Raw genomic sequence first — 15,488 nt, 5'->3', positions numbered from 1 at the left:
TCACAGTCTACACAGTATTATTTTTTATAAGTTATTTACTGGTGAGGTGTTAGATCATAGTTCAGAAGGCCTTTTAAACTTTACCCAAAGAAAAATACATAATATATGCCATGGTCAAATCCCAGGATGTCTAGAAGTACCAATTTAGGACCAAAGAATGCAAAGCAGCTTACAAGCTTTACCTTTAGCAAGTTAGCTAAGTTCTAAAACCAGCAATGGTCATGGCACTGGCCTCTACAACAGGAAGCACATCAGGATTTTTTCCCCAGGATACTGCTGCAGGCTACAGTTTACTGGAGAAAGTGCCAAGCCAGCAGAGGGTCACAGGATGCCAATACCATCTGGAATCAAAAAAATCAAAAGATATCACTAAGAAAGCGAGGCACCTTCACTGCATGAGAATCCAAGAAAATGCTGGACATGTAAAAGGATGACATATGCATAGACCACAGCAGCTCTGAAAAAGAGACACAGACAGCAGTTATTCCCCTCTGGACTCCTAACATGACAACTCTAGTTTATGCATGGTGGATGTTGCTAGAAGTCAAGCCTGGTAAAATTTAAATGTACCTATTATCTTCTAAAAATGGCAATTTTGCTACATAGGATATCTGTCATATTGGCTTATGGGTCACTTAGCTGTTGAAAACACACAATTTATAGATCTCTCTTCTCTGTCCCAAAATGTCATATGTACTTCTTGTGTTAGATATTTTGGATGTTATGAAGGTGCTAGCAGTCAGTTTCCAAATTAACTCTCCATAATGAGATTATCATGTTCTTCAATACCCACCCAAAAGAATATTTACTACCTATCTTATTATTTGAGATTCTCAAAGCAGCGGTACTCAATTTTTTTCTTCTTGTTTGAAATGAGCTGAAGTAAACCTTAGCAATAGATAAAATGTTTCTGAAATGCAAGAAATCTGCTTAATGAAATCTGCTTAAATAAATCAATTTAGAAATCTGCTAAAACAATCCGAAGCACAGGTTAATATTAGTTTCTGTGACTTATCTTCAGGGTGTTCTATGCTGATTTGACTTTATTCAGTGTAATTGTTATATGAATGTGCTGGCACAATATGAACATGGATGCCACAACACTAAAGAATTTATATCAAGAGATTTAGCTGAACTTTCTATGACCATTATTCTTCTAGAGTTTTTCAAAATTATTTCATTTTTCCATTTTGAACTACTCAGATGATTTCTATATCTTGTGCTTTTATATTAGCCACTTCAAAATTGCCAAGCAGATACCAAACATGGATGATCTGTGAATGTTATACTCTGTGGTTTTACTTTTCAGATAAGCTGCTAAAGAAGACTGGAAATTGTGGTGCTACATTTTATTAACAAGGTATCAATATTATTTGTAAAAGGAGGTGCAGAGATTTCTCTGTTTCAGTCACGGAAGCACCAGAAAAGAAAGATAAACTGGAAGTACAACTTTATATCTCTGCCTTTATAATCCTAAGCAATAAACAAATTGAGCTCAGTCAGCTTGCTCTCTTGCCCTCTTCATGAGGCAAATATCCCACTTCAGCACTTCCTACACAACTGTTCCTTCATAGTAAATTCAGGAGTTTTAGCAATACAAATTATTCTGTAGTGCTCCAACAACTACAGGCAAACCAACCTTGTCACTCAGTCCAGGACAAATAGTCTTCCCAACTAAAAAGGGAATCTGCAAGAACTCTTCTGTTTAACAGCATCAATGTCCAAGCTTCCTTTTGCTTTCCTGAAGTTGCGCCTTCTTTGCTGCTTTCAGACCACAGGAGCTACACATTGTCCAAAATACAAACCAAACCCTTCAAACCAGCAATTACGTTGACTGTTCCATTTTCTCAATATAAAAATGAAACATGCACCTCAGGGTACTTTGGTTCAGAAAGAAATAGTAGTAACTCCCATGAGCTACATCCAAAATTGTGTGGACAGCGGAGACTGAGGGCATACACTCAAAAATAAAAAAATGGGGGAAAAAAAAGGGAAATATTTTTTATGACATAGAACAGAACAGGGAGGAGACTTGTTTCCTTTCTGTTTCTCTTTTTTTCCACAAGTACTGCAGCAAAGTTAGCCAGAACTCCCAGTATCTGGCCAATTTTAGGAAAGAAAGAGAAAAATAAGGAATGAAAATAGGAGAACTCCTCAAACACCCAGATAAACAAGGCTAGACTACACTGAAGCACAGAGAGGCAAGTGTGGGGAGACAGGGTCTCAGGGACGAGGAAGCAAAAGCAGGTAATGCAGCAAGGAAAATTCAGAAAGTTTTGTCATGGATTGAAGGAAACTGTATGACTATATTTGAATGTTCTGCTTTCAGATCCTGCACTGCTCAATGCAGGGAACTTTCCAAAACATATTCAGTAACCTGTGCAGACCCCTCCAAGCAGCATGCCCCACCATAAGCAACACCTCAAATGTATTTTGGATATTGCGTTTCTCCAGGGGCAGTCAAGCCTGGAGCATATGACAGCACCTTGCTGAGAGCTGAAAGTCTTCAGCCCTGTGCATTCAATTCTGCCTCTGAGTGTCCGACTGCTAATCTCAAATTTTTTAGTAGATATTTGTTCTTTAAGTTGTAATTCTTGTCACATTTTTTTTTCTTGCTATTTTAAGGCAGCACATTTTCTTAGGTTTCTAAGGCAATAAAGTATTTTAGTTTTTTGCTTTTGGTTTAAAACTGAATTTGAAGAATAAAAACCTAGTAAAGTTTTCATAAATCTGTTAAAAGTGCCATTAAAAATCCCCAGGAAAGAAAATAAAATCCTACATAAAATAATTTTCACTTAAAATTATTTAAAGGTATGTGAAATCTTCCTTGATTATTTTCCTTTAATATTCATTATTAAAGTAAGAAAATTATACAAAACATTCTAAAAATAAGCAGAGTTTCAAGTAGGAAGATGATCTCTTATCTCAAACTGTGAAACATGGCATGATCATCTTTGGCTCTTTGTCAACTCCTGTAAAGGGTAAAGAGAATTGTATGAATACAGCAAAGGGTCAATTATGCCATCTCCCATTCTATCATTGCGCTGTAACTTAAATATTTCACTGAAAATTGAAGATTTTCAAATAATCATAGCATCCTTTATGTTGGAAAAGACATTTAGCATCACAGAGTCCAGCCACAGAATGGACAAATTCCAATATACATGATGAGGAGGGAATTATTGTATAACATTTTAAAAGTGGTAAGATTCAATGAGACTAGATGTATATTGGGTTTAAAAACTAAGTAGATATAATTAGTTTTTTTTTAAAAAGAAAGGTAAGGTGATGATTCTCATCTACTTGCAGATCAGTATGGTGGAATGGCGAAAAGGATTAACGAGACACTCGCTTTCCTGAAAAAGTATTTAAAAGTTCAAATGAAAAACAAGATGAAAAATTTTATATTTAAATATGTTTCCATCATACAAATTTGAATAGGTGATTTAGGGAGAAAATCCTTTAGGCTTTAAATCATCACATTGTGCATAACAGCAGAAGAAGCTTTGAATTCCCCTTTACGAAGGAAAAAAAGTTATTTTGAGCTTTCCTTAAGAATTTTGTGGGTTTATTTTGCCCTAAAGCACACACAAATATTTAACACAGCTTTATATCTATCAAATTACAAAATATTTTCTTCAGTTGATTTCAAGATGTACTTTTAAAAATAGTAATGATTTTCACTGTTAATGTTGTTGCAACCCTTCCCTGCAGACTCTATTTTATTTATGACCAAGTCTTCACTGTATTAATATTGCAACTAAAAGTGATAGTCAATAAAAGAAAAGAAAAATTCAGCTTTGTAGCACACTGCAATCATATTTGGTTGGCATCAAGAAATGGCATCTAGTGATTGCATAAGACAACTGCATCTATTTATGTGTATCAGAAGCCGATGACATAGTCCAGGAAGCCCTCATGAACTCATTCATTAATTTCTGAAGAATCTGAAATATAAATGAAATAAATTTTACTTAATTTTTTTAAGTACCTTATTTTTTTCCAAAATAGGAACACATAATATGTCTGATGAGATATCCCTGGATATCTCATTTTGGATCAGCATCTCATTGGCCGTTGTAAATCTTGGAAAGTCTCCAAATACAATTATTCAAAGTGTAGTAAGGCTTTCTCTGCAAACTGTTTGCTTTCAGCAGACATCAGACAGCCATAGTTCCCAGAAATATTGTTCAGTAAATCCCTTCTTTGTCAAGAGACAGCACCATTTCCCTTGCAGTCTCCAAAGTGTACAGCTGCCCCCAACGCAGGTAACAGCTACACGACTCTGCCTCAACCAACTGCGTAACAATAAAGCCACTCATTAAGATAGTGAAGGATCAACTGAGTTTCCCAGGACAGTACCAATATCAACAATAACTTCAATATCCACAAAGCAAAGCACTGAATTCCTTAAAAAATGAAACAAGAAAAAAAATATAAAAAAATAAAAATTAAAAAAAAAAAACCCACAAAGGAAAAAAACCAGACCATTCAGTCTTCTGCTGTGATCAGCTAGACTTTGTTGTCCAATGGAAAATTATTTCTTTGTGTTCAAAGACTCAAATGTCTAGGGAAGAATTAAAAATAAGTATTAATTTTATCAGCACCTTAATTCTGCACTCCCACATTATCAGATCTCCAAATTCCTGAGCCAGAGGCTGATTATTAGGTTCTCTCTCAGTATACATATATCCATTCCAGGAACTTAAAGTCTATCTACTTGTGCTTTAGCTGCTTCCTCGAGATGGTAGCAATTCTGGACAGTGCTAGCACATACTGCTAAGTAGTTTAAGGACACTCCTAGTGGAATCTCACTTCATGATGAGATCCATAAACCTTTGTAGACTGCTAATCATTCCAGATCCAGACCATTATTGTCAATCAAGTCAGTCTGGGCTTGCCTCCATATATTTTTGTCTTGAATAAAAGTCATGTAACAGACAGTATTTCAGATATTGTTCTGTGTGCTCCTCTTCCTCATGCTGTCCATGCTCTCCAACACTCCCCTGTTGCTTCACTCACTACAAACAGCTGCCAAAACTACTGGAAAATCTGTTCAATACTGGCAGTAGACATTGTTACTTGAAGCATCTGCAGATGAGCAGCAAATGCATCACACAGATAGTTTCAGAGTTGAGATAGCCATTTTTCCATGCTGAACAGATATAAGCAATGTTTGCTAGCAAAAGTACATACCTGGAATAGCAAGAAGTCAATTAAAAATGTGTCATTTAGCCTCAAATTGCAGAACTCTTACAGATCCTTGCAGATTTCCAGTTTTGCTAAGCCTCTACCATAGCAGGGCATCTGTGTCAGGGTAAAGAGACTGAGACTTGTTATCTTGTTTTCAATATACAAACTTATGTAATTATGGAAATTGCATAACCAATTATGAATAATCTATAGAATGAAAGCTGTTCACCTAAAAAGCCTGTGCAACATCAAATGGATTCATTCAGTGAAATAAATTATTCTAAGTCATAAGTCATTTGCCAAATAAGTTATTCACTGTGAATTGTTCATCCCCCAGTAATCAAGGGCTAATCTGCTGTTCTTCCAAAGACCAAGTCAGTGGAAGCATACAAATAAATCTGGAAATTGTAATAACCATCGATCCATCTCTCTGGCATATATAACAATGAAACTTGATACTTCCTATTTCTTTATAAAGCCTATAATAATTCATTTGACAAAGAACAAAACTAGAAAGCCAAAAAACTCAAAAGGAAATAAAAAGCAGAAAGAAGAAAAAGTTTTTCTCTTGCAACAGACAGTAATATTCTGCCTGAGCAGAAACCATTCTAAACAGTTTAGGCACTAACACTCCCGTTGTGGTGTTATAATCCTCTTTGCTCTCTCAGTTATTCACTCAGATCACTTACACAGCTCAAATTTTCCAGGTACTATATTGAACAAGTATTTTTTTCTCAAGATTTTCGGTAAAGGAATTTGATATATCTTTGATTTAATTTCACTTTCACTTGGAGAGATAAATTAGGAGGCTGCTGCAAGACAAGCAAAAGCCAGTGTCTGAAGGTAGTTTTTTGTGCTTCCCTAAGGATAATATCCCTGAGGCAATAGCATACTTGTTAAAATAATGCTAAATGAAAACCTACCAGAAATAGAGTAAATTATTCAAGTATGCATGGTTGAGTAGTGACCCTACACTGGAGCTGGGGTTTGGATTAGGAGGCTTCTTTTGGTTCTTATTTTCAGTTATTCTATACTTAAGTAAGTAGAGGCCTCTGCCCTACCTGCAATACCTGTATTTCTCATCTCTCTTCACAACTACAGGGTCCTCACCTTCCCTATGTTCCTTACTTTTATATGCAACACATTTGTCTCCTGGCATATCCTCTAGCTTACTTCACTTGGTGATTCCTAACTTTCTGCATTTCTGTCCCTTCCTATCTCCTTAAATACATTGATTTATCACAGGTTCATATCTTGTTTTCCTCTCTACTGTCAGAGTACTTGTTATTCCCTAGAAAGGCTAGCCTGTGGTCAAACCACAGCACGCCAGGTCATCATCTGGCAAATCTTCTGAAGGCAGTGGGCACAGACATGTTATTTGTGAAGCAGTTCTTCGATCCCTGATTCATGTGCCTTCACTAGTGAAAGGAACATGTGTGCCCCAAGAGCTCCAGGTCACCATTCCCTTTTCAGGTCCTCCAGGTTCTCTTGCTGATACTCTGGATACAAAGTTCTCCTCACCTCTTCTATATGTTTTCTCTCAGAAGCCCTACAATCTCATTACACCACTTTGTCCTCCTGGCCCTGGCTTCCTGGGCATCAACACCAGCAGAAGGAAGAAAATAATGGTAAGGATCCTTAATTGGCACACCTCTCTGAGCAAATCACCAGCAGGTGTTTCTGAAAGCAGTGGCCTCTCTCAGACATGCTCTGCTCCATGCCTTTTTCCTGAACTCACTCACCATTTTTGAGCCCTTGACCCTCTGAACTTTTCTTTTTATTTTTGTTTTTCTTTCCCTTGGTTGTTACCCATCATCAGTTGATTATACATTCTATGCTGGCTCAAGAGATAAACTAGGAAGGCTTAAGCAGGGTGGGAAGAGAGATAAACTAGGAACATTAACACAGGAAGGCTTAAGCAGGGTGGGAAGGCCATCTCCCTTGATGGATATTCTTCTAGCTCTACTCTTGTGTCCTCAGCAGATTCCTTAGGGTAGGTACATCCTATCCCTTTCCATGTGCTGGAACAGATCTCAGAAGTTACAGGACAGTAACTTCCCAGCACACAAAAATATTCAACCACTTCTCCTTCCCATTGAGAGGAAAACAAAGGTCAAATTTGCCAAACTTTTGCAACTTGAGAATGCTATCTACAGAAGATATTTAGTTTAAAATTCCTATTCCATTGCTGATGTTACTATAAAACCAATACATGTTTCAAAACAATTGTTTCAATTGAGAAAAACAAAAATCTTCATTTGGAAAATGGCAAAGGGTATTGTTTCCACAACTTTAAAACCTTTTCAAAACTAATTTAAGCCAGGAAACTAATCAAAAAGAATCTCTCAGAAGCAGTTCAAGTTCAGTTCTGGCAATGTTTTCCAACTAAAAATAGTTTAATCAAAAGTTACTTTGATCTACTCTAGCTTGTACATTATTGATGTTGTATTTATAATTAATTTTTCCTAAGTATTTTTCTTTAGTTTGGTTGTTCTAAAAATTGTTGTTGTTATTGTTGTTGTTGTTATTATTGTTATTATTATTATTTATTAAAACTTCATATTAAATGAATTACTAAACAATATGGATCTCATATTAGGTTTCTGATTGCATAATTCCACCAAGATCAGGTGATGTTCAAATAGCTCCAACATTTTCAAACCCTACCTCTTACATAAAAACTGTGAGCTCTATACTTTAAAATTCTTAGAAAGAGCAGATTCATTCTTTATTACAGTTCACATCCCAAGTTTGGTGAAAGCTTGACAGGTTAACACTGGTACTTTGGAGAACAGAGACATAAATTAAAATGTAGCTTTTTAACCTCTGTTATTCTGAAAATCCAATCCTACAAAGGGATCAACTGCAAATACAGACAATTCAGAAAGACAGGACCATTCCATATCACATCTTCAGATTGTAAAATCTTTCAAAGAGAGTCTGACAGAATATATAAACTGTGTATGTGTGAACATGTGAAAATCTTTCTGACTAAGCAAGCAGCAATTCCAACAAAACCTTTCATTGCTGAAATTTCATTTAATTAAAAATAGCATTTTTGCTGAGATAAGGGAATATGGCTGTTGATTTAGATAATGAATCCTAGGTTTTCTCACATTAAGAACGGGCTAGTTTATCTTTAATTGAAGGGAGAGATTAAAAATTTGCCCATCATAGATATTTACAAAATTATGCAACCTTTAATATAAATAAAATTTACTTAAATTCAGTAAAAAATGGTAAATATGCAGAACCACTTACACTTAACTTGATGTCTATTGACAAAACATTTTTCAAATTAAGTTAATTTCAAACAGTATGAAAGCAACGTGAAGGAGATACAGATAGATACAGCTACAGTACATAGCTAGGTATTGCTGGTTGCTTATGAGTTAATCCAGTCAATTGATCAGTAAAAAATTGCATCAGTCTCTACACTAGGTTCAGTGAACACTGAGATGCATGCTTACCATTTTAACTGGTTTAGTCCTCTGCTATGTATGTTGAGTGTTAAAATCAGAGAAAGCTATCTACAGGCTAGACATCTGGAACACGAGCAAATAATCTCAGTATCCTCTAGTGCAAATCCATGTGACAGCATAACCTGTTTTCTAAGATGTTGAAAAACATTACTACATTAAAAGCCCCCCCAAATAAATTTAACCTATTACTTTGTTTTCTGAATTTCAGAACTACAATCTACATGTGATGAGATTTCCTTTTATTAAAACCAAAAGACTCCTGAACAGACAAATTCTATATAATAAAAAATAAAGCCACCTCCTTTCCCAGCCTCTTGGTTTTCATGCTGGCCTTTAGCAACAGCAGCTGAAGTTTCATAAGGACACAGGTGCCAAAGCCTTGTACTTACATTTCCCTGCAGAAAGAGCTGCAGTTGTTCACATAGTTGTCCACAACACCTGTGACACAGCTGCAAGGATCTCCTCAAGTGCCCTACTGATGTCTCTAAGCAGCAAACACCAGTGCCCACCGTGCTACATTGTTTTCCTTCTTTTATGACAGTGATAAGTGAGGCCTTGCAGCAGGAGGACCATTCATTCTGCACTATTAGATACAGCCCTTATTTGGTGCCTAATGTTCCATGATACATAAGCATTAAAGGAACTGCTAAGAAGTATTTGATCAGGTAAAAGAAGGCATGCAAAAGAACATACTGGAGAACTAAAATGTTTCTTATTATTAATAAAATACAACAGATTCAGGTTCTCCCTTCAATGACAAAACAAAAGCTTAGTCTGAGTAGGAGGTGAATTCTTGCACAGAAAAGCCACCACATTCATTGGTGGTTTCAAAGCTGCAGAGACTGACAGTCTCAGGCATGAAAACAACCAGCCTCTGCCAGACATGCTCTTTGACCTGAGTGTTGCAACACACACTGATAAAGGTACAAGAAAAAAAAAAAAACACATCATGTTTTATATTAGTCCATTAGTGCCTGGTTTCCTCTGGATTGTCAGTAATCCTCTGAGAAATGGACTTTCACAAAACCAGCCACAGGGTTAATCCCTCAGGAATGCATTGGTCTGGCAGACTACAGAATAGGACAAGCCAGAAGCAATAGCAATACCATGTCAAAGCCATATTTGGTGGTCTGCACAAAAAATGTGGGATATACAAGGAAAGTTTCTCTCTTTGTCTCCTTTGTTCACTTCTTTTCTACCAGCAAAGGAAAGGTTATTTTAGTCAGGCAAGGCTGGAAGCAACATCAGGAAGCAGGAGGTTTCTACTGCAGACACCTGCTCAAGCAGGGTCACCTTTGAGCTCCGACCAGACTGCGCAGAGCTTTATCCTGTTGAGTCTTATAAACCCCCAAGAACAGAGAGTACAACTGTCCTGGACAGTCTTAGGGTTAAAAAAAAAAAATTTTAAAAAGTTTTCCTTCTGTTCAGTCTGCACCTCTCCTCTTCCAGCTGACACTTATTTTTGCTCAGTCTCCCAAAGAATATGTCTCCATCTCCTCATTAACCACAACATAAGCATCAATAAACTGCAGTTAGGACCTCAGGAGGCAGTAAGTCCTTCAGACTCCCCCTATAGGGCAAATGCTCAAATCTTGAGCCCTCTGCTGCACATGCTCCCGTTTGTGTCTTTCTTTTGGGGGACCAAAACGGAGCTCAGTGAGACAAGGTGTAATGACTGCTGAGTGAGGGAGAATGATCCCTTCTTTCAATCTACCACTATTTGTGCCTCTGTGCAGCCCAGAAGCCCACTGGCCATCCCTGGGGCCAGGGCACAGGGCTGCCCATGCTCAGCTGCCCACCAGAGCCCCAGAGAGCTGCTCCCCAGCCAGCAACAATCCCACAGCCTGGGCTGCTGCAGGCGACTTCCCTCCTAGGGCCACTGATGGCATTTCTCCTCCTTGAATTAATACATGACCAAACACTTTACTGAAATGGATAACTGAGACTACCAGCAAGAGAAGGAACTGAAGCTTTACAGTAATTGTCTGCTCAACAAAACCACTCATTTCCAGCCTGAGCAGGGCCAGAGCAGCCACTGTGCCTGTCAGAGCATCACTGGCTCTGCTGCAGGCTTAGCAGCAGTGCCACAGAATCAGGTCCAGTTGCCACCCCTACGCCTGCTGGCCCAGGAAACCAGAGATGACCTCAAACAGCAACTGAAAGGCTTGCTTAAGGATATCAAATGAAGCGCCAGTCACAGTCTCAATGAGCAAAGTCCAATGAGCTGCTCAGGGAAAAAGCAATCTTCTTGTTAGCCCTTAATCTGACAAAAGCAGCACAGAGCCCATCCTGAGAGCTGAACATGATTAACAGTTATTCTGAGGTACCCCTGTGTAATCAGGAAATGCTCTGACAACAACTCCAGAAGGAGATTAAGGTCTTTTCTCTGCCTGAAAAATAGGTAAGTCTCCCTTCAAAAAGCTCAGTAAACACCTGTTTTGCAAAGAGGCAAGAGCTGTCCCTGCTCATGCTCTACATGGGCTCTGCAGCCAGAAGCTGTGGCTGTAGTTGTTCTAGCGATAAATCTCCTAACTTGCCCTGTGAAGAAATGAACATGCTGGTTCAGATCTAGTGTTACACCCTTCACATACCCACACAGAGCAGCTCAAGCCTGCCCAGCAAGCAGCAGATAGGCAGCAGACAGGCAGCTTTTATTCAGCCATAGGTGTGCAGCCCTGAACCTTGCCTTTCCCCACTGCTCCCTCCCAGCACACTCCAGAGCAGCCCAGACCGTGGGTGGAAGAAGGACACAGCCCCATAAGGAGGCACCTGCACAGGAGTGGCAGCAGCACTGAGCCCGAGGAGCTGCCTCCCACCTCTGCAAACCAGGGCCCTGGGGAGCTCACCCAGCCCAGCTGCTTCTGAAACACAATTCACAGCAGCTCCAGATGCCTGGACAAATTTATTTTGTTGCTGCAGCAACCATTCTTTCTGGCCCCACTTGGCCTTGAAACCTCCTCCATTGGCTCTAAAAAGAGATTTCTTGGTAGGGGAGAATGGGAAGAGAAAAGCTCCTATAGAAAAGGAAATCTGTGGGGGGAAAATCCATTTGGATCTATACAAACTGTACAGCCAAAAAGATCATAAAGACATTTTTCAATGAACAGCCACTTGAACATTCCACATTGAAGCTGGAAGAAACCAGAAAGGAAAAGAAAACCAAGAGCAACACAAACCACAGGACATTCCCCTTTGAGCTTTTTTTTCCCCAGAAGATAATGCCATGTACTTTATCCCTGCACTATTCCAAAAGAATTAGTTTATTTTCTTTCTATATATTGCTGTGCCAGCTGACAAAGCTAGTAACAGATTTCAGTAGAAAAATTTTGCATATGTGTAAGTTTTATTCACTAAAGGTTTAAACTACACTACACGACTCCCTACAACTGCAGTAATCATTTAATGTCTTTTATTTAATGATACCAACAAAACAGTCTATGCTAAAAGCTGGCTTTCATAAAAATGAGGCAATTGGTTGACTTGGCAAATTAAAAACATGAAGAAAAAGTACACAAACAAGGTAATAAACAATTGCTTTCAAAGAACCCATCATGAATTTAGTAGCTCACATAATAAAAAGAGATTTGATGCAAATATTGTGTAGCTGCCTCTAGAAATTTGATTTAATTGGTAGAATGAGTCAACTAGAGAAATGACTGTAAAAAATCCAAGATTTTGTAAGTTTATGGAGAAGTTCTCCTTACTGGTTTAATGCAAAATATTGTTGTTCTTCTGTTCCCATTCTAGTGACAAAATGTCAGCAATGTGTACTGAAAGCCTGTCAAGTCCCAAATATGCAATCAATTCACCTTGCAGAGTGCTAAGTTTTTTGACCCAGACATGTACTCAGTAAATGCTCACTATTCATAGTGTAAGAATTCCTCTCCACATACAACAGGCTCATATAAAATTTCAAGTTAGTCCTATCAAAACTCTACATTTTCCAATCATTTCCTCTATTTAACCTTCTTGCCTGACAAAATTGATGTGCCCTGGACTGAAATAATATATTGAAGATCCCTTCTAACTCAAAACATTCTGTGATTCTGTGAACTAAATCATAGTTTGGAATAAAGCCATTTTCTTCTTCCATGGGATCTCACACTGAGTCTTACCAATTTTCCACTAACAGAGAAGGGGACTGTGAAGTTACATGGCTGCAGGCTGGCATCTAATTTACTAGAGCATGGCTGCTCTAGTCCTTAAGAAAAAAATAACATAAAATAACATAAAATAAATTTATCAGCTTTTAATTATCTAAAGTATTCTGGATTTCTTAGATGATGCTTTAGAAATCCAAAGTCAAGGAGTCTCCTCTCTGATTTAATGTATTTCAAAGGATCTTCTTGTTCCTGGAAGATATGTTAGTCATTCCCAAGCCCTCAGACACAAGATCTGAGCTATTTTTTCCCATGGAGATATTCCCTTTTGGGTATCTTCAAGCTGCACATCCTGGGGACCTGGGTGCTTCCTACTCTTGTAGCAGCTGGGCTTTAAGGATCATTATCCTTTTGTTTGGGGGTGCCCTGACATTTGAAATCACCCGTTGCTCAACTACCTGTTTGACCATACTTCTGGGGCAAAAAATACAACAAAATAAAATCTCCTATCTAAGTCAAATTTCTCCCCAACCTTGTTCATCCACAGCAAATCCAGAATAAAGTTTTAATATTACTTTCACTAAGTTATGACCTAGGTAGCATAGGACTCACACACTTTCTTCAGCAGGCAGGTTCTATTCTTGTGTTTAATATCATGCTTGGTCAATTAGGATTAGAACTTTCCCCATATTTCAGCATGAATTGCTTCTATTCAGTGAACACACTATTCCGCATCTGTAGTGCAGTAGATATAAAAATAGAAATGTGATTCATGCATGCAGCTTTTCCCTGTTTCTTCACTGAAATTAGACACATGATAATCAACCATTTGAGATGACAGAGTTTGAGATTGCTAGACTCCAAGTCTTAGAGGAATAACAGTTTTCTAAACAGTAGAAATTCTCATCCTGAACATTTTCTATGGCTTTTTTAAGGTAGTGTTGGAGATTTTCTGTTCTTGAAGGTTTTTTCATTACTGATTAAATGGGTATTTGGCATGGTGACAGCAGCACCTGACTGTCAAGGATAACCTGACAAAGTGCCTTAACAAAGATTACTCACCAGGGATGTGAGGGAAGTTTTAATGTCTATTTAATCCTTGTCTCTTTATTGAAACGTGAAAGGCCATAATTAGCACAAAACAAGAGGGTAATTTCGTGATTTGGATCTGTCCACTATGAATTTAAGCTTTTCATTTCACATAGGCCAAACAAAAGCTCTCAGGTGACAACTACACTCAGTGCCAACCTAGCCTGGGACATAAATCAATGTCCTAGAGGTGAAACACTTCAAATCCTGTTAGTGTGTTACTAAACAATCTATTCTCCCACCTTAAGGACCCTGGGGAGTTGTATAAACCAAGGCAATAACACAACCCAGACTGAAGAACACATTTTCACACATCCTTTAGTATCCTGTACTGGTCAGCTTATTAAGATTGTCTGCACGTGTCGAGACAGAAATAAATATTTGGCCATTCAACTGCAAAAAGAGTTCACAAAAATTAATGGCAGCTATAAAACCTCATCACTTTATTTAGACTGGGTCTATCCTTACTATGAGCTTTGGAATGTGACAGCTATATGTGCTGTACACAGGATAAAAAATGTGTTGTAGCAGAGCTGCAGCTCCATGAAACTTTACAGGAACATTGTTCAGGGGTTTTTGCAGAGAAATCAATAAGCAAAACCACAACCAATTAATGAATTCAACTTGAATAAATCAAAATATTTTAAATAAATATCTGCTTCAAAACCTAATTTTTAAGACTATTTTGATTCAAAAATCATCTTAAGTTTAAGACATTCAAAAGTATTTACTTTTGATTCAAAATACAATAGTTTCTAATTTTTAGTTAAAACCCATACTTCAACACATTTTATGTTTTCAGTAGCCCTGGACAATCAAGAACACACCTCGTGCAAGCAATTTCCCATTCCCTGCATAGTACAAATTAGGTACCACCTCTTTACATATTTGGTAAAAGCTTTCTGCTTTGGTAAGCTCAAGGAACCACAGCCATCCAACCAAAGGCAGGGAACATTGAATAATGTGTATGCCTTGTAAAAAAAATTTCAAGTTATTCTTTCTCTTTACAGTCTATGTATAATATTTTAAACTATTATTACTAGTTAATTTTTTAAAAAATAAATGTTAAAATATTGCAAAATAATTCCAGAACTAGAATGTCATACCAAACTGAATGTGTCACAGCTATGCAGTAAGGCCCTTTTACTTATCAATATAAATAATAATGCAGCAGCTGCACTTGGCAACTTTGCTCCACAGCTTTTGACACTGCTTGGAGAGACACCAGCATCCTCGAACCAGTTAATCAAAATTTACATATAAATAAATGGCTTTTATATATAAACAACTGCCTTGAATATTTGGGAGATATTTATTAGGATAATGTCCTGGAAGACATTAAGATAGATAGGATAGGATACATATTAGCATAAATTGATACCATTTTAAAAAGGAGGATGAAGAAGCCCCAGGGAAAACAAGTGAATTTCAGTGGCATCTATGTATGCTTGTGAATGTGATACTACTGTTATCACATTACCTTTATATTGTGAATAGAGAAATTTTTTTAGCAACAAATGGCTTTCCCTTGATCAGTTTGAAATGTGATATAGGTATTTTTAACAACAGAATGTAGACACAACAAAAGAAAAATAAAAAATCCCTGGTTTTAGATATGAAGCTC

General features: G+C 37.6%; 1 protein-coding gene across 4 annotated transcripts in view; it reads right to left on the bottom strand.

The window, feature by feature from the left end:
- The window catches only part of TAFA2 (TAFA chemokine like family member 2), a 189,052-nt gene that overhangs the window by 83,351 nt on the left and 90,213 nt on the right, over positions 1-15,488 (bottom strand). The window contains exon 1 of one of the 4 annotated variants that reach the window (XR_010027605.1): positions 183-300. The exons of the other annotated variants lie outside the window; for them this stretch is intronic. The gene's annotated coding sequence lies outside the window, so the exon portion shown is untranslated. Of the gene's footprint in view, positions 1-182; positions 301-15,488 lie in introns of those variants that run through there. 4 annotated transcript variants of the gene reach the window in all.

The sequence above is a fragment of the Melospiza melodia genome, chromosome 4 (genome assembly GCF_035770615.1).
Source record: "Melospiza melodia melodia isolate bMelMel2 chromosome 4, bMelMel2.pri, whole genome shotgun sequence".
NCBI classification, from domain to species: domain Eukaryota; kingdom Metazoa; phylum Chordata; class Aves; order Passeriformes; family Passerellidae; genus Melospiza; species Melospiza melodia.
This window is presented reverse-complemented; position numbering and strand designations above follow the sequence as displayed.